Here is an 18,853-nt window from a genome sequence, read left to right as displayed (position 1 = left end):
AGCTGCTCTCGCCAACCCTATAAAGACTGGGTCTTAGTTGCTCCGCGCACCAATGGCGGATCATATGGAGCAACTGACCTTGGTCTCCAACGAAAAAACAGCCTATAAAGACTGGACCTTAGTTCCCCTGGACAATGGAGCAACTGGTCTTGTTCTATGGCGTCAGAAAGCAAACAGAAACCACCACACACCCGTAACGAACGCATTCCCCATCGCCTAACGTCGTCTCCAAGCCATTTCCCCGTACTAGCAGCGCCCTCTGCCGGGACTAGGAGGTGTCCCGTTAGCGTTCGCAGCGCCACCTATCGGCGGGAGGGCGAACTACTACCGATGCATCGGTCGGAATCGATTTACCATCGATTAAACGGCGTCCTGAAGCCGTTTTCTCTATACCATCGCCCTCTAGCGGGACTTTGAGCTGTCCGAGACAACTGCCGTTGCCACGGTAGATCGGGCTATCGCGCATGCGCTGTCTGAAACGAAGAATTCGTGGAAAATACCAAAAATTTAGCGGGAAATTCCAATATTTTCCAGGAAATTTTTGGAATCGGGTCTCCGGAAGGTATAAATAGGAGCGTCCTCGACCGTCATTCGGGTTTGTAAGCACCTCCTGATGATAGGAGGCTTAACCCAGGCTGAGGGGAGCTGCTCTCGCCAACCCTATAAAGACTGGGTCTTAGTTGCTCCGCGCACCAATGGCGGATCATATGGAGCAACTGACCTTGGTCTCCAACGAAAAAACAGCCTATAAAGACTGGACCTTAGTTCCCCTGGACAATGGAGCAACTGGTCTTGTTCTATGGCGTCAGAAAGCAAACAGAAACCACCACACACCCGTAACGAACGCATTCCCCATCGCCTAACGTCGTCTCCAAGCCATTTCCCCGTACTAGCAGCGCCCTCTGCCGGGACTAGGAGGTGTCCCGTTAGCGTTCGCAGCGCCACCTATCGGCGGGAGGGCGAACTACTACCGATGCATCGGTCGGAATCGATTTACCATCGATTAAACGGCGTCCTGAAGCCGTTTTCTCTATACCATCGCCCTCTAGCGGGACTTTGAGCTGTCCGAGACAACTGCCGTTGCCACGGTAGATCGGGCTATCGCGCATGCGCTGTCTGAAACGAAGAATTCGTGGAAAATACCAAAAATTTAGCGGGAAATTCCAATATTTTCCAGGAAATTTTTGGAATCGGGTCTCCGGAAGGTATAAATAGGAGCGTCCTCGACCGTCATTCGGGTTTGTAAGCACCTCCTGATGATAGGAGGCTTAACCCAGGCTGAGGGGAGCTGCTCTCGCCAACCCTATAAAGACTGGGTCTTAGTTGCTCCGCGCACCAATGGCGGATCATATGGAGCAACTGACCTTGGTCTCCAACGAAAAAACAGCCTATAAAGACTGGACCTTAGTTCCCCTGGACAATGGAGCAACTGGTCTTGTTCTATGGCGTCAGAAAGCAAACAGAAACCACCACACACCCGTAACGAACGCATTCCCCATCGCCTAACGTCGTCTCCAAGCCATTTCCCCGTACTAGCAGCGCCCTCTGCCGGGACTAGGAGGTGTCCCGTTAGCGTTCGCAGCGCCACCTATCGGCGGGAGGGCGAACTACTACCGATGCATCGGTCGGAATCGATTTACCATCGATTAAACGGCGTCCTGAAGCCGTTTTCTCTATACCATCGCCCTCTAGCGGGACTTTGAGCTGTCCGAGACAACTGCCGTTGCCACGGTAGATCGGGCTATCGCGCATGCGCTGTCTGAAACGAAGAATTCGTGGAAAATACCAAAAATTTAGCGGGAAATTCCAATATTTTCCAGGAAATTTTTGGAATCGGGTCTCCGGAAGGTATAAATAGGAGCGTCCTCGACCGTCATTCGGGTTTGTAAGCACCTCCTGATGATAGGAGGCTTAACCCAGGCTGAGGGGAGCTGCTCTCGCCAACCCTATAAAGACTGGGTCTTAGTTGCTCCGCGCACCAATGGCGGATCATATGGAGCAACTGACCTTGGTCTCCAACGAAAAAACAGCCTATAAAGACTGGACCTTAGTTCCCCTGGACAATGGAGCAACTGGTCTTGTTCTATGGCGTCAGAAAGCAAACAGAAACCACCACACACCCGTAACGAACGCATTCCCCATCGCCTAACGTCGTCTCCAAGCCATTTCCCCGTACTAGCAGCGCCCTCTGCCGGGACTAGGAGGTGTCCCGTTAGCGTTCGCAGCGCCACCTATCGGCGGGAGGGCGAACTACTACCGATGCATCGGTCGGAATCGATTTACCATCGATTAAACGGCGTCCTGAAGCCGTTTTCTCTATACCATCGCCCTCTAGCGGGACTTTGAGCTGTCCGAGACAACTGCCGTTGCCACGGTAGATCGGGCTATCGCGCATGCGCTGTCTGAAACGAAGAATTCGTGGAAAATACCAAAAATTTAGCGGGAAATTCCAATATTTTCCAGGAAATTTTTGGAATCGGGTCTCCGGAAGGTATAAATAGGAGCGTCCTCGACCGTCATTCGGGTTTGTAAGCACCTCCTGATGATAGGAGGCTTAACCCAGGCTGAGGGGAGCTGCTCTCGCCAACCCTATAAAGACTGGGTCTTAGTTGCTCCGCGCACCAATGGCGGATCATATGGAGCAACTGACCTTGGTCTCCAACGAAAAAACAGCCTATAAAGACTGGACCTTAGTTCCCCTGGACAATGGAGCAACTGGTCTTGTTCTATGGCGTCAGAAAGCAAACAGAAACCACCACACACACCGTAACGAACGCATTCCCCATCGCCTAACGTCGTCTCCAAGCCATTTCCCCGTACTAGCAGCGCCCTCTGCCGGGACTAGGAGGTGTCCCGTTAGCGTTCGCAGCGCCACCTATCGGCGGGAGGGCGAACTACTACCGATGCATCGGTCGGAATCGATTTACCATCGATTAAACGGCGTCCTGAAGCCGTTTTCTCTATACCATCGCCCTCTAGCGGGACTTTGAGCTGTCCGAGACAACTGCCGTTGCCACGGTAGATCGGGCTATCGCGCATGCGCTGTCTGAAACGAAGAATTCGTGGAAAATACCAAAAATTTAGCGGGAAATTCCAATATTTTCCAGGAAATTTTTGGAATCGGGTCTCCGGAAGGTATAAATAGGAGCGTCCTCGACCGTCATTCGGGTTTGTAAGCACCTCCTGATGATAGGAGGCTTAACCCAGGCTGAGGGGAGCTGCTCTCGCCAACCCTATAAAGACTGGGTCTTAGTTGCTCCGCGCACCAATGGCGGATCATATGGAGCAACTGACCTTGGTCTCCAACGAAAAAACAGCCTATAAAGACTGGACCTTAGTTCCCCTGGACAATGGAGCAACTGGTCTTGTTCTATGGCGTCAGAAAGCAAACAGAAACCACCACACACCCGTAACGAACGCATTCCCCATCGCCTAACGTCGTCTCCAAGCCATTTCCCCGTACTAGCAGCGCCCTCTGCCGGGACTAGGAGGTGTCCCGTTAGCGTTCGCAGCGCCACCTATCGGCGGGAGGGCGAACTACTACCGATGCATCGGTCGGAATCGATTTACCATCGATTAAACGGCGTCCTGAAGCCGTTTTCTCTATACCATCGCCCTCTAGCGGGACTTTGAGCTGTCCGAGACAACTGCCGTTGCCACGGTAGATCGGGCTATCGCGCATGCGCTGTCTGAAACGAAGAATTCGTGGAAAATACCAAAAATTTAGCGGGAAATTCCAATATTTTCCAGGAAATTTTTGGAATCGGGTCTCCGGAAGGTATAAATAGGAGCGTCCTCGACCGTCATTCGGGTTTGTAAGCACCTCCTGATGATAGGAGGCTTAACCCAGGCTGAGGGGAGCTGCTCTCGCCAACCCTATAAAGACTGGGTCTTAGTTGCTCCGCGCACCAATGGCGGATCATATGGAGCAACTGACCTTGGTCTCCAACGAAAAAACAGCCTATAAAGACTGGACCTTAGTTCCCCTGGACAATGGAGCAACTGGTCTTGTTCTATGGCGTCAGAAAGCAAACAGAAACCACCACACACCCGTAACGAACGCATTCCCCATCGCCTAACGTCGTCTCCAAGCCATTTCCCCGTACTAGCAGCGCCCTCTGCCGGGACTAGGAGGTGTCCCGTTAGCGTTCGCAGCGCCACCTATCGGCGGGAGGGCGAACTACTACCGATGCATCGGTCGGAATCGATTTACCATCGATTAAACGGCGTCCTGAAGCCGTTTTCTCTATACCATCGCCCTCTAGCGGGACTTTGAGCTGTCCGAGACAACTGCCGTTGCCACGGTAGATCGGGCTATCGCGCATGCGCTGTCTGAAACGAAGAATTCGTGGAAAATACCAAAAATTTAGCGGGAAATTCCAATATTTTCCAGGAAATTTTTGGAATCGGGTCTCCGGAAGGTATAAATAGGAGCGTCCTCGACCGTCATTCGGGTTTGTAAGCACCTCCTGATGATAGGAGGCTTAACCCAGGCTGAGGGGAGCTGCTCTCGCCAACCCTATAAAGACTGGGTCTTAGTTGCTCCGCGCACCAATGGCGGATCATATGGAGCAACTGACCTTGGTCTCCAACGAAAAAACAGCCTATAAAGACTGGACCTTAGTTCCCCTGGACAATGGAGCAACTGGTCTTGTTCTATGGCGTCAGAAAGCAAACAGAAACCACCACACACCCGTAACGAACGCATTCCCCATCGCCTAACGTCGTCTCCAAGCCATTTCCCCGTACTAGCAGCGCCCTCTGCCGGGACTAGGAGGTGTCCCGTTAGCGTTCGCAGCGCCACCTATCGGCGGGAGGGCGAACTACTACCGATGCATCGGTCGGAATCGATTTACCATCGATTAAACGGCGTCCTGAAGCCGTTTTCTCTATACCATCGCCCTCTAGCGGGACTTTGAGCTGTCCGAGACAACTGCCGTTGCCACGGTAGATCGGGCTATCGCGCATGCGCTGTCTGAAACGAAGAATTCGTGGAAAATACCAAAAATTTAGCGGGAAATTCCAATATTTTCCAGGAAATTTTTGGAATCGGGTCTCCGGAAGGTATAAATAGGAGCGTCCTCGACCGTCATTCGGGTTTGTAAGCACCTCCTGATGATAGGAGGCTTAACCCAGGCTGAGGGGAGCTGCTCTCGCCAACCCTATAAAGACTGGGTCTTAGTTGCTCCGCGCACCAATGGCGGATCATATGGAGCAACTGACCTTGGTCTCCAACGAAAAAACAGCCTATAAAGACTGGACCTTAGTTCCCCTGGACAATGGAGCAACTGGTCTTGTTCTATGGCGTCAGAAAGCAAACAGAAACCACCACACACCCGTAACGAACGCATTCCCCATCGCCTAACGTCGTCTCCAAGCCATTTCCCCGTACTAGCAGCGCCCTCTGCCGGGACTAGGAGGTGTCCCGTTAGCGTTCGCAGCGCCACCTATCGGCGGGAGGGCGAACTACTACCGATGCATCGGTCGGAATCGATTTACCATCGATTAAACGGCGTCCTGAAGCCGTTTTCTCTATACCATCGCCCTCTAGCGGGACTTTGAGCTGTCCGAGACAACTGCCGTTGCCACGGTAGATCGGGCTATCGCGCATGCGCTGTCTGAAACGAAGAATTCGTGGAAAATACCAAAAATTTAGCGGGAAATTCCAATATTTTCCAGGAAATTTTTGGAATCGGGTCTCCGGAAGGTATAAATAGGAGCGTCCTCGACCGTCATTCGGGTTTGTAAGCACCTCCTGATGATAGGAGGCTTAACCCAGGCTGAGGGGAGCTGCTCTCGCCAACCCTATAAAGACTGGGTCTTAGTTGCTCCGCGCACCAATGGCGGATCATATGGAGCAACTGACCTTGGTCTCCAACGAAAAAACAGCCTATAAAGACTGGACCTTAGTTCCCCTGGACAATGGAGCAACTGGTCTTGTTCTATGGCGTCAGAAAGCAAACAGAAACCACCACACACCCGTAACGAACGCATTCCCCATCGCCTAACGTCGTCTCCAAGCCATTTCCCCGTACTAGCAGCGCCCTCTGCCGGGACTAGGAGGTGTCCCGTTAGCGTTCGCAGCGCCACCTATCGGCGGGAGGGCGAACTACTACCGATGCATCGGTCGGAATCGATTTACCATCGATTAAACGGCGTCCTGAAGCCGTTTTCTCTATACCATCGCCCTCTAGCGGGACTTTGAGCTGTCCGAGACAACTGCCGTTGCCACGGTAGATCGGGCTATCGCGCATGCGCTGTCTGAAACGAAGAATTCGTGGAAAATACCAAAAATTTAGCGGGAAATTCCAATATTTTCCAGGAAATTTTTGGAATCGGGTCTCCGGAAGGTATAAATAGGAGCGTCCTCGACCGTCATTCGGGTTTGTAAGCACCTCCTGATGATAGGAGGCTTAACCCAGGCTGAGGGGAGCTGCTCTCGCCAACCCTATAAAGACTGGGTCTTAGTTGCTCCGCGCACCAATGGCGGATCATATGGAGCAACTGACCTTGGTCTCCAACGAAAAAACAGCCTATAAAGACTGGACCTTAGTTCCCCTGGACAATGGAGCAACTGGTCTTGTTCTATGGCGTCAGAAAGCAAACAGAAACCACCACACACCCGTAACGAACGCATTCCCCATCGCCTAACGTCGTCTCCAAGCCATTTCCCCGTACTAGCAGCGCCCTCTGCCGGGACTAGGAGGTGTCCCGTTAGCGTTCGCAGCGCCACCTATCGGCGGGAGGGCGAACTACTACCGATGCATCGGTCGGAATCGATTTACCATCGATTAAACGGCGTCCTGAAGCCGTTTTCTCTATACCATCGCCCTCTAGCGGGACTTTGAGCTGTCCGAGACAACTGCCGTTGCCACGGTAGATCGGGCTATCGCGCATGCGCTGTCTGAAACGAAGAATTCGTGGAAAATACCAAAAATTTAGCGGGAAATTCCAATATTTTCCAGGAAATTTTTGGAATCGGGTCTCCGGAAGGTATAAATAGGAGCGTCCTCGACCGTCATTCGGGTTTGTAAGCACCTCCTGATGATAGGAGGCTTAACCCAGGCTGAGGGGAGCTGCTCTCGCCAACCCTATAAAGACTGGGTCTTAGTTGCTCCGCGCACCAATGGCGGATCATATGGAGCAACTGACCTTGGTCTCCAACGAAAAAACAGCCTATAAAGACTGGACCTTAGTTCCCCTGGACAATGGAGCAACTGGTCTTGTTCTATGGCGTCAGAAAGCAAACAGAAACCACCACACACCCGTAACGAACGCATTCCCCATCGCCTAACGTCGTCTCCAAGCCATTTCCCCGTACTAGCAGCGCCCTCTGCCGGGACTAGGAGGTGTCCCGTTAGCGTTCGCAGCGCCACCTATCGGCGGGAGGGCGAACTACTACCGATGCATCGGTCGGAATCGATTTACCATCGATTAAACGGCGTCCTGAAGCCGTTTTCTCTATACCATCGCCCTCTAGCGGGACTTTGAGCTGTCCGAGACAACTGCCGTTGCCACGGTAGATCGGGCTATCGCGCATGCGCTGTCTGAAACGAAGAATTCGTGGAAAATACCAAAAATTTAGCGGGAAATTCCAATATTTTCCAGGAAATTTTTGGAATCGGGTCTCCGGAAGGTATAAATAGGAGCGTCCTCGACCGTCATTCGGGTTTGTAAGCACCTCCTGATGATAGGAGGCTTAACCCAGGCTGAGGGGAGCTGCTCTCGCCAACCCTATAAAGACTGGGTCTTAGTTGCTCCGCGCACCAATGGCGGATCATATGGAGCAACTGACCTTGGTCTCCAACGAAAAAACAGCCTATAAAGACTGGACCTTAGTTCCCCTGGACAATGGAGCAACTGGTCTTGTTCTATGGCGTCAGAAAGCAAACAGAAACCACCACACACCCGTAACGAACGCATTCCCCATCGCCTAACGTCGTCTCCAAGCCATTTCCCCGTACTAGCAGCGCCCTCTGCCGGGACTAGGAGGTGTCCCGTTAGCGTTCGCAGCGCCACCTATCGGCGGGAGGGCGAACTACTACCGATGCATCGGTCGGAATCGATTTACCATCGATTAAACGGCGTCCTGAAGCCGTTTTCTCTATACCATCGCCCTCTAGCGGGACTTTGAGCTGTCCGAGACAACTGCCGTTGCCACGGTAGATCGGGCTATCGCGCATGCGCTGTCTGAAACGAAGAATTCGTGGAAAATACCAAAAATTTAGCGGGAAATTCCAATATTTTCCAGGAAATTTTTGGAATCGGGTCTCCGGAAGGTATAAATAGGAGCGTCCTCGACCGTCATTCGGGTTTGTAAGCACCTCCTGATGATAGGAGGCTTAACCCAGGCTGAGGGGAGCTGCTCTCGCCAACCCTATAAAGACTGGGTCTTAGTTGCTCCGCGCACCAATGGCGGATCATATGGAGCAACTGACCTTGGTCTCCAACGAAAAAACAGCCTATAAAGACTGGACCTTAGTTCCCCTGGACAATGGAGCAACTGGTCTTGTTCTATGGCGTCAGAAAGCAAACAGAAACCACCACACACCCGTAACGAACGCATTCCCCATCGCCTAACGTCGTCTCCAAGCCATTTCCCCGTACTAGCAGCGCCCTCTGCCGGGACTAGGAGGTGTCCCGTTAGCGTTCGCAGCGCCACCTATCGGCGGGAGGGCGAACTACTACCGATGCATCGGTCGGAATCGATTTACCATCGATTAAACGGCGTCCTGAAGCCGTTTTCTCTATACCATCGCCCTCTAGCGGGACTTTGAGCTGTCCGAGACAACTGCCGTTGCCACGGTAGATCGGGCTATCGCGCATGCGCTGTCTGAAACGAAGAATTCGTGGAAAATACCAAAAATTTAGCGGGAAATTCCAATATTTTCCAGGAAATTTTTGGAATCGGGTCTCCGGAAGGTATAAATAGGAGCGTCCTCGACCGTCATTCGGGTTTGTAAGCACCTCCTGATGATAGGAGGCTTAACCCAGGCTGAGGGGAGCTGCTCTCGCCAACCCTATAAAGACTGGGTCTTAGTTGCTCCGCGCACCAATGGCGGATCATATGGAGCAACTGACCTTGGTCTCCAACGAAAAAACAGCCTATAAAGACTGGACCTTAGTTCCCCTGGACAATGGAGCAACTGGTCTTGTTCTATGGCGTCAGAAAGCAAACAGAAACCACCACACACCCGTAACGAACGCATTCCCCATCGCCTAACGTCGTCTCCAAGCCATTTCCCCGTACTAGCAGCGCCCTCTGCCGGGACTAGGAGGTGTCCCGTTAGCGTTCGCAGCGCCACCTATCGGCGGGAGGGCGAACTACTACCGATGCATCGGTCGGAATCGATTTACCATCGATTAAACGGCGTCCTGAAGCCGTTTTCTCTATACCATCGCCCTCTAGCGGGACTTTGAGCTGTCCGAGACAACTGCCGTTGCCACGGTAGATCGGGCTATCGCGCATGCGCTGTCTGAAACGAAGAATTCGTGGAAAATACCAAAAATTTAGCGGGAAATTCCAATATTTTCCAGGAAATTTTTGGAATCGGGTCTCCGGAAGGTATAAATAGGAGCGTCCTCGACCGTCATTCGGGTTTGTAAGCACCTCCTGATGATAGGAGGCTTAACCCAGGCTGAGGGGAGCTGCTCTCGCCAACCCTATAAAGACTGGGTCTTAGTTGCTCCGCGCACCAATGGCGGATCATATGGAGCAACTGACCTTGGTCTCCAACGAAAAAACAGCCTATAAAGACTGGACCTTAGTTCCCCTGGACAATGGAGCAACTGGTCTTGTTCTATGGCGTCAGAAAGCAAACAGAAACCACCACACACCCGTAACGAACGCATTCCCCATCGCCTAACGTCGTCTCCAAGCCATTTCCCCGTACTAGCAGCGCCCTCTGCCGGGACTAGGAGGTGTCCCGTTAGCGTTCGCAGCGCCACCTATCGGCGGGAGGGCGAACTACTACCGATGCATCGGTCGGAATCGATTTACCATCGATTAAACGGCGTCCTGAAGCCGTTTTCTCTATACCATCGCCCTCTAGCGGGACTTTGAGCTGTCCGAGACAACTGCCGTTGCCACGGTAGATCGGGCTATCGCGCATGCGCTGTCTGAAACGAAGAATTCGTGGAAAATACCAAAAATTTAGCGGGAAATTCCAATATTTTCCAGGAAATTTTTGGAATCGGGTCTCCGGAAGGTATAAATAGGAGCGTCCTCGACCGTCATTCGGGTTTGTAAGCACCTCCTGATGATAGGAGGCTTAACCCAGGCTGAGGGGAGCTGCTCTCGCCAACCCTATAAAGACTGGGTCTTAGTTGCTCCGCGCACCAATGGCGGATCATATGGAGCAACTGACCTTGGTCTCCAACGAAAAAACAGCCTATAAAGACTGGACCTTAGTTCCCCTGGACAATGGAGCAACTGGTCTTGTTCTATGGCGTCAGAAAGCAAACAGAAACCACCACACACCCGTAACGAACGCATTCCCCATCGCCTAACGTCGTCTCCAAGCCATTTCCCCGTACTAGCAGCGCCCTCTGCCGGGACTAGGAGGTGTCCCGTTAGCGTTCGCAGCGCCACCTATCGGCGGGAGGGCGAACTACTACCGATGCATCGGTCGGAATCGATTTACCATCGATTAAACGGCGTCCTGAAGCCGTTTTCTCTATACCATCGCCCTCTAGCGGGACTTTGAGCTGTCCGAGACAACTGCCGTTGCCACGGTAGATCGGGCTATCGCGCATGCGCTGTCTGAAACGAAGAATTCGTGGAAAATACCAAAAATTTAGCGGGAAATTCCAATATTTTCCAGGAAATTTTTGGAATCGGGTCTCCGGAAGGTATAAATAGGAGCGTCCTCGACCGTCATTCGGGTTTGTAAGCACCTCCTGATGATAGGAGGCTTAACCCAGGCTGAGGGGAGCTGCTCTCGCCAACCCTATAAAGACTGGGTCTTAGTTGCTCCGCGCACCAATGGCGGATCATATGGAGCAACTGACCTTGGTCTCCAACGAAAAAACAGCCTATAAAGACTGGACCTTAGTTCCCCTGGACAATGGAGCAACTGGTCTTGTTCTATGGCGTCAGAAAGCAAACAGAAACCACCACACACCCGTAACGAACGCATTCCCCATCGCCTAACGTCGTCTCCAAGCCATTTCCCCGTACTAGCAGCGCCCTCTGCCGGGACTAGGAGGTGTCCCGTTAGCGTTCGCAGCGCCACCTATCGGCGGGAGGGCGAACTACTACCGATGCATCGGTCGGAATCGATTTACCATCGATTAAACGGCGTCCTGAAGCCGTTTTCTCTATACCATCGCCCTCTAGCGGGACTTTGAGCTGTCCGAGACAACTGCCGTTGCCACGGTAGATCGGGCTATCGCGCATGCGCTGTCTGAAACGAAGAATTCGTGGAAAATACCAAAAATTTAGCGGGAAATTCCAATATTTTCCAGGAAATTTTTGGAATCGGGTCTCCGGAAGGTATAAATAGGAGCGTCCTCGACCGTCATTCGGGTTTGTAAGCACCTCCTGATGATAGGAGGCTTAACCCAGGCTGAGGGGAGCTGCTCTCGCCAACCCTATAAAGACTGGGTCTTAGTTGCTCCGCGCACCAATGGCGGATCATATGGAGCAACTGACCTTGGTCTCCAACGAAAAAACAGCCTATAAAGACTGGACCTTAGTTCCCCTGGACAATGGAGCAACTGGTCTTGTTCTATGGCGTCAGAAAGCAAACAGAAACCACCACACACCCGTAACGAACGCATTCCCCATCGCCTAACGTCGTCTCCAAGCCATTTCCCCGTACTAGCAGCGCCCTCTGCCGGGACTAGGAGGTGTCCCGTTAGCGTTCGCAGCGCCACCTATCGGCGGGAGGGCGAACTACTACCGATGCATCGGTCGGAATCGATTTACCATCGATTAAACGGCGTCCTGAAGCCGTTTTCTCTATACCATCGCCCTCTAGCGGGACTTTGAGCTGTCCGAGACAACTGCCGTTGCCACGGTAGATCGGGCTATCGCGCATGCGCTGTCTGAAACGAAGAATTCGTGGAAAATACCAAAAATTTAGCGGGAAATTCCAATATTTTCCAGGAAATTTTTGGAATCGGGTCTCCGGAAGGTATAAATAGGAGCGTCCTCGACCGTCATTCGGGTTTGTAAGCACCTCCTGATGATAGGAGGCTTAACCCAGGCTGAGGGGAGCTGCTCTCGCCAACCCTATAAAGACTGGGTCTTAGTTGCTCCGCGCACCAATGGCGGATCATATGGAGCAACTGACCTTGGTCTCCAACGAAAAAACAGCCTATAAAGACTGGACCTTAGTTCCCCTGGACAATGGAGCAACTGGTCTTGTTCTATGGCGTCAGAAAGCAAACAGAAACCACCACACACCCGTAACGAACGCATTCCCCATCGCCTAACGTCGTCTCCAAGCCATTTCCCCGTACTAGCAGCGCCCTCTGCCGGGACTAGGAGGTGTCCCGTTAGCGTTCGCAGCGCCACCTATCGGCGGGAGGGCGAACTACTACCGATGCATCGGTCGGAATCGATTTACCATCGATTAAACGGCGTCCTGAAGCCGTTTTCTCTATACCATCGCCCTCTAGCGGGACTTTGAGCTGTCCGAGACAACTGCCGTTGCCACGGTAGATCGGGCTATCGCGCATGCGCTGTCTGAAACGAAGAATTCGTGGAAAATACCAAAAATTTAGCGGGAAATTCCAATATTTTCCAGGAAATTTTTGGAATCGGGTCTCCGGAAGGTATAAATAGGAGCGTCCTCGACCGTCATTCGGGTTTGTAAGCACCTCCTGATGATAGGAGGCTTAACCCAGGCTGAGGGGAGCTGCTCTCGCCAACCCTATAAAGACTGGGTCTTAGTTGCTCCGCGCACCAATGGCGGATCATATGGAGCAACTGACCTTGGTCTCCAACGAAAAAACAGCCTATAAAGACTGGACCTTAGTTCCCCTGGACAATGGAGCAACTGGTCTTGTTCTATGGCGTCAGAAAGCAAACAGAAACCACCACACACCCGTAACGAACGCATTCCCCATCGCCTAACGTCGTCTCCAAGCCATTTCCCCGTACTAGCAGCGCCCTCTGCCGGGACTAGGAGGTGTCCCGTTAGCGTTCGCAGCGCCACCTATCGGCGGGAGGGCGAACTACTACCGATGCATCGGTCGGAATCGATTTACCATCGATTAAACGGCGTCCTGAAGCCGTTTTCTCTATACCATCGCCCTCTAGCGGGACTTTGAGCTGTCCGAGACAACTGCCGTTGCCACGGTAGATCGGGCTATCGCGCATGCGCTGTCTGAAACGAAGAATTCGTGGAAAATACCAAAAATTTAGCGGGAAATTCCAATATTTTCCAGGAAATTTTTGGAATCGGGTCTCCGGAAGGTATAAATAGGAGCGTCCTCGACCGTCATTCGGGTTTGTAAGCACCTCCTGATGATAGGAGGCTTAACCCAGGCTGAGGGGAGCTGCTCTCGCCAACCCTATAAAGACTGGGTCTTAGTTGCTCCGCGCACCAATGGCGGATCATATGGAGCAACTGACCTTGGTCTCCAACGAAAAAACAGCCTATAAAGACTGGACCTTAGTTCCCCTGGACAATGGAGCAACTGGTCTTGTTCTATGGCGTCAGAAAGCAAACAGAAACCACCACACACCCGTAACGAACGCATTCCCCATCGCCTAACGTCGTCTCCAAGCCATTTCCCCGTACTAGCAGCGCCCTCTGCCGGGACTAGGAGGTGTCCCGTTAGCGTTCGCAGCGCCACCTATCGGCGGGAGGGCGAACTACTACCGATGCATCGGTCGGAATCGATTTACCATCGATTAAACGGCGTCCTGAAGCCGTTTTCTCTATACCATCGCCCTCTAGCGGGACTTTGAGCTGTCCGAGACAACTGCCGTTGCCACGGTAGATCGGGCTATCGCGCATGCGCTGTCTGAAACGAAGAATTCGTGGAAAATACCAAAAATTTAGCGGGAAATTCCAATATTTTCCAGGAAATTTTTGGAATCGGGTCTCCGGAAGGTATAAATAGGAGCGTCCTCGACCGTCATTCGGGTTTGTAAGCACCTCCTGATGATAGGAGGCTTAACCCAGGCTGAGGGGAGCTGCTCTCGCCAACCCTATAAAGACTGGGTCTTAGTTGCTCCGCGCACCAATGGCGGATCATATGGAGCAACTGACCTTGGTCTCCAACGAAAAAACAGCCTATAAAGACTGGACCTTAGTTCCCCTGGACAATGGAGCAACTGGTCTTGTTCTATGGCGTCAGAAAGCAAACAGAAACCACCACACACCCGTAACGAACGCATTCCCCATCGCCTAACGTCGTCTCCAAGCCATTTCCCCGTACTAGCAGCGCCCTCTGCCGGGACTAGGAGGTGTCCCGTTAGCGTTCGCAGCGCCACCTATCGGCGGGAGGGCGAACTACTACCGATGCATCGGTCGGAATCGATTTACCATCGATTAAACGGCGTCCTGAAGCCGTTTTCTCTATACCATCGCCCTCTAGCGGGACTTTGAGCTGTCCGAGACAACTGCCGTTGCCACGGTAGATCGGGCTATCGCGCATGCGCTGTCTGAAACGAAGAATTCGTGGAAAATACCAAAAATTTAGCGGGAAATTCCAATATTTTCCAGGAAATTTTTGGAATCGGGTCTCCGGAAGGTATAAATAGGAGCGTCCTCGACCGTCATTCGGGTTTGTAAGCACCTCCTGATGATAGGAGGCTTAACCCAGGCTGAGGGGAGCTGCTCTCGCCAACCCTATAAAGACTGGGTCTTAGTTGCTCCGCGCACCAATGGCGGATCATATGGAGCAACTGACCTTGGTCTCCAACGAAAAAACAGCCTATAAAGACTGGACCTTAGTTCCCCTGGACAATGGAGCAACTGGTCTTGTTCTATGGCGTCAGAAAGCAAACAGAAACCACCACACACCCGTAACGAACGCATTCCCCATCGCCTAACGTCGTCTCCAAGCCATTTCCCCGTACTAGCAGCGCCCTCTGCCGGGACTAGGAGGTGTCCCGTTAGCGTTCGCAGCGCCACCTATCGGCGGGAGGGCGAACTACTACCGATGCATCGGTCGGAATCGATTTACCATCGATTAAACGGCGTCCTGAAGCCGTTTTCTCTATACCATCGCCCTCTAGCGGGACTTTGAGCTGTCCGAGACAACTGCCGTTGCCACGGTAGATCGGGCTATCGCGCATGCGCTGTCTGAAACGAAGAATTCGTGGAAAATACCAAAAATTTAGCGGGAAATTCCAATATTTTCCAGGAAATTTTTGGAATCGGGTCTCCGGAAGGTATAAATAGGAGCGTCCTCGACCGTCATTCGGGTTTGTAAGCACCTCCTGATGATAGGAGGCTTAACCCAGGCTGAGGGGAGCTGCTCTCGCCAACCCTATAAAGACTGGGTCTTAGTTGCTCCGCGCACCAATGGCGGATCATATGGAGCAACTGACCTTGGTCTCCAACGAAAAAACAGCCTATAAAGACTGGACCTTAGTTCCCCTGGACAATGGAGCAACTGGTCTTGTTCTATGGCGTCAGAAAGCAAACAGAAACCACCACACACCCGTAACGAACGCATTCCCCATCGCCTAACGTCGTCTCCAAGCCATTTCCCCGTACTAGCAGCGCCCTCTGCCGGGACTAGGAGGTGTCCCGTTAGCGTTCGCAGCGCCACCTATCGGCGGGAGGGCGAACTACTACCGATGCATCGGTCGGAATCGATTTACCATCGATTAAACGGCTCCTGAAGCCGTTTTCTCTATACCATCGCCCTCTAGCGGGACTTTGAGCTGTCCGAGACAACTGCCGTTGCCACGGTAGATCGGGCTATCGCGCATGCGCTGTCTGAAACGAAGAATTCGTGGAAAATACCAAAAATTTAGCGGGAAATTCCAATATTTTCCAGGAAATTTTTGGAATCGGGTCTCCGGAAGGTATAAATAGGAGCGTCCTCGACCGTCATTCGGGTTTGTAAGCACCTCCTGATGATAGGAGGCTTAACCCAGGCTGAGGGGAGCTGCTCTCGCCAACCCTATAAAGACTGGGTCTTAGTTGCTCCGCGCACCAATGGCGGATCATATGGAGCAACTGACCTTGGTCTCCAACGAAAAAACAGCCTATAAAGACTGGACCTTAGTTCCCCTGGACAATGGAGCAACTGGTCTTGTTCTATGGCGTCAGAAAGCAAACAGAAACCACCACACACCCGTAACGAACGCATTCCCCATCGCCTAACGTCGTCTCCAAGCCATTTCCCCGTACTAGCAGCGCCCTCTGCCGGGACTAGGAGGTGTCCCGTTAGCGTTCGCAGCGCCACCTATCGGCGGGAGGGCGAACTACTACCGATGCATCGGTCGGAATCGATTTACCATCGATTAAACGGCGTCCTGAAGCCGTTTTCTCTATACCATCGCCCTCTAGCGGGACTTTGAGCTGTCCGAGACAACTGCCGTTGCCACGGTAGATCGGGCTATCGCGCATGCGCTGTCTGAAACGAAGAATTCGTGGAAAATACCAAAAATTTAGCGGGAAATTCCAATATTTTCCAGGAAATTTTTGGAATCGGGTCTCCGGAAGGTATAAATAGGAGCGTCCTCGACCGTCATTCGGGTTTGTAAGCACCTCCTGATGATAGGAGGCTTAACCCAGGCTGAGGGGAGCTGCTCTCGCCAACCCTATAAAGACTGGGTCTTAGTTGCTCCGCGCACCAATGGCGGATCATATGGAGCAACTGACCTTGGTCTCCAACGAAAAAACAGCCTATAAAGACTGGACCTTAGTTCCCCTGGACAATGGAGCAACTGGTCTTGTTCTATGGCGTCAGAAAGCAAACAGAAACCACCACACACCCGTAACGAACGCATTCCCCATCGCCTAACGTCGTCTCCAAGCCATTTCCCCGTACTAGCAGCGCCCTCTGCCGGGACTAGGAGGTGTCCCGTTAGCGTTCGCAGCGCCACCTATCGGCGGGAGGGCGAACTACTACCGATGCATCGGTCGGAATCGATTTACCATCGATTAAACGGCGTCCTGAAGCCGTTTTCTCTATACCATCGCCCTCTAGCGGGACTTTGAGCTGTCCGAGACAACTGCCGTTGCCACGGTAGATCGGGCTATCGCGCATGCGCTGTCTGAAACGAAGAATTCGTGGAAAATACCAAAAATTTAGCGGGAAATTCCAATATTTTCCAGGAAATTTTTGGAATCGGGTCTCCGGAAGGTATAAATAGGAGCGTCCTCGACCGTCATTCGGGTTTGTAAGCACCTCCTGATGATAGGAGGCTTAACCCAGGCTGAGGGGAGCTGCTCTCGCCAACCCTATAAAGACTGGGTCTTAGTTGCTCCGCGCACCAATGGCGGATCATATGGAGCAACTGACCTTGGTCTCCAACGAAAAAACAGCCTATAAAGACTGGACCTTAGTTCCCCTGGACAATGGAGCAACTGGTCTTGTTCTATGGCGTCAGAAAGCAAACAGAAACCACCACACACCCGTAACGAACGCATTCCCCATCGCCTAACGTCGTCTCCAAGCCATTTCCCCGTACTAGCAGCGCCCTCTGCCGGGACTAGGAGGTGTCCCGTTAGCGTTCGCAGCGCCACCTATCGGCGGGAGGGCGAACTACTACCGATGCATCGGTCGGAATCGATTTACCATCGATTAAACGGCGTCCTGAAGCCGTTTTCTCTATACCATCGCCCTCTAGCGGGACTTTGAGCTGTCCGAGACAACTGCCGTTGCCACGGTAGATCGGGCTATCGCGCATGCGCTGTCTGAAACGAAGAATTCGTGGAAAATACCAAAAATTTAGCGGGAAATTCCAATATTTTCCAGGAAATTTTTGGAATCGGGTCTCCGGAAGGTATAAATAGGAGCGTCCTCGACCGTCATTCGGGTTTGTAAGCACCTCCTGATGATAGGAGGCTTAACCCAGGCTGAGGGGAGCTGCTCTCGCCAACCCTATAAAGACTGGGTCTTAGTTGCTCCGCGCACCAATGGCGGATCATATGGAGCAACTGACCTTGGTCTCCAACGAAAAAACAGCCTATAAAGACTGGACCTTAGTTCCCCTGGACAATGGAGCAACTGGTCTTGTTCTATGGCGTCAGAAAGCAAACAGAAACCACCACACACCCGTAACGAACGCATTCCCCATCGCCTAACGTCGTCTCCAAGCCATTTCCCCGTACTAGCAGCGCCCTCTGCCGGGACTAGGAGGTGTCCCGTTAGCGTTCGCAGCGCCACCTATCGGCGGGAGGGCGAACTACTACCGATGCATCGGTCGGAATCGATTTACCATCGATTAAACGGCGTCCTGAAGCCGTTTTCTCTATACCATCGCCCTCTAGCGGGACTTTGAGCTGTCCGAGACAACTGCCGTTGCCACGGTAGATCGGGCTATCGCGCATGCGCTGTCTGAAACGAAGAATTCGTGGAAAATACCAAAAATTTAGCGGGAAATTCCAATATTTTCCAGGAAATTTTTGGAATCGGGTCTCCGGAAGGTATAAATAGGAGCGTCCTCGACCGTCATTCGGGTTTGTAAGCACCTCCTGATGATAGGAGGCTTAACCCAGGCTGAGGGGAGCTGCTCTCGCCAACCCTATAAAGACTGGGTCTTAGTTGCTCCGCGCACCAATGGCGGATCATATGGAGCAACTGACCTTGGTCTCCAACGAAAAAACAGCCTATAAAGACTGGACCTTAGTTCCCCTGGACAATGGAGCAACTGGTCTTGTTCTATGGCGTCAGAAAGCAAACAGAAACCACCACACACCCGTAACGAACGCAT

Source organism: Pholcus phalangioides, unplaced genomic scaffold, assembly GCF_987345545.1.
Source record: "Pholcus phalangioides strain wild (caught in Gottingen) unplaced genomic scaffold, Ppha-v1.0 ptg000002l_1, whole genome shotgun sequence".
NCBI lineage: Eukaryota > Metazoa > Arthropoda > Arachnida > Araneae > Pholcidae > Pholcus > Pholcus phalangioides.
The sequence above is the reverse complement of the archived record's forward strand: the minus strand, read 5'-3'. Positions refer to the sequence as shown.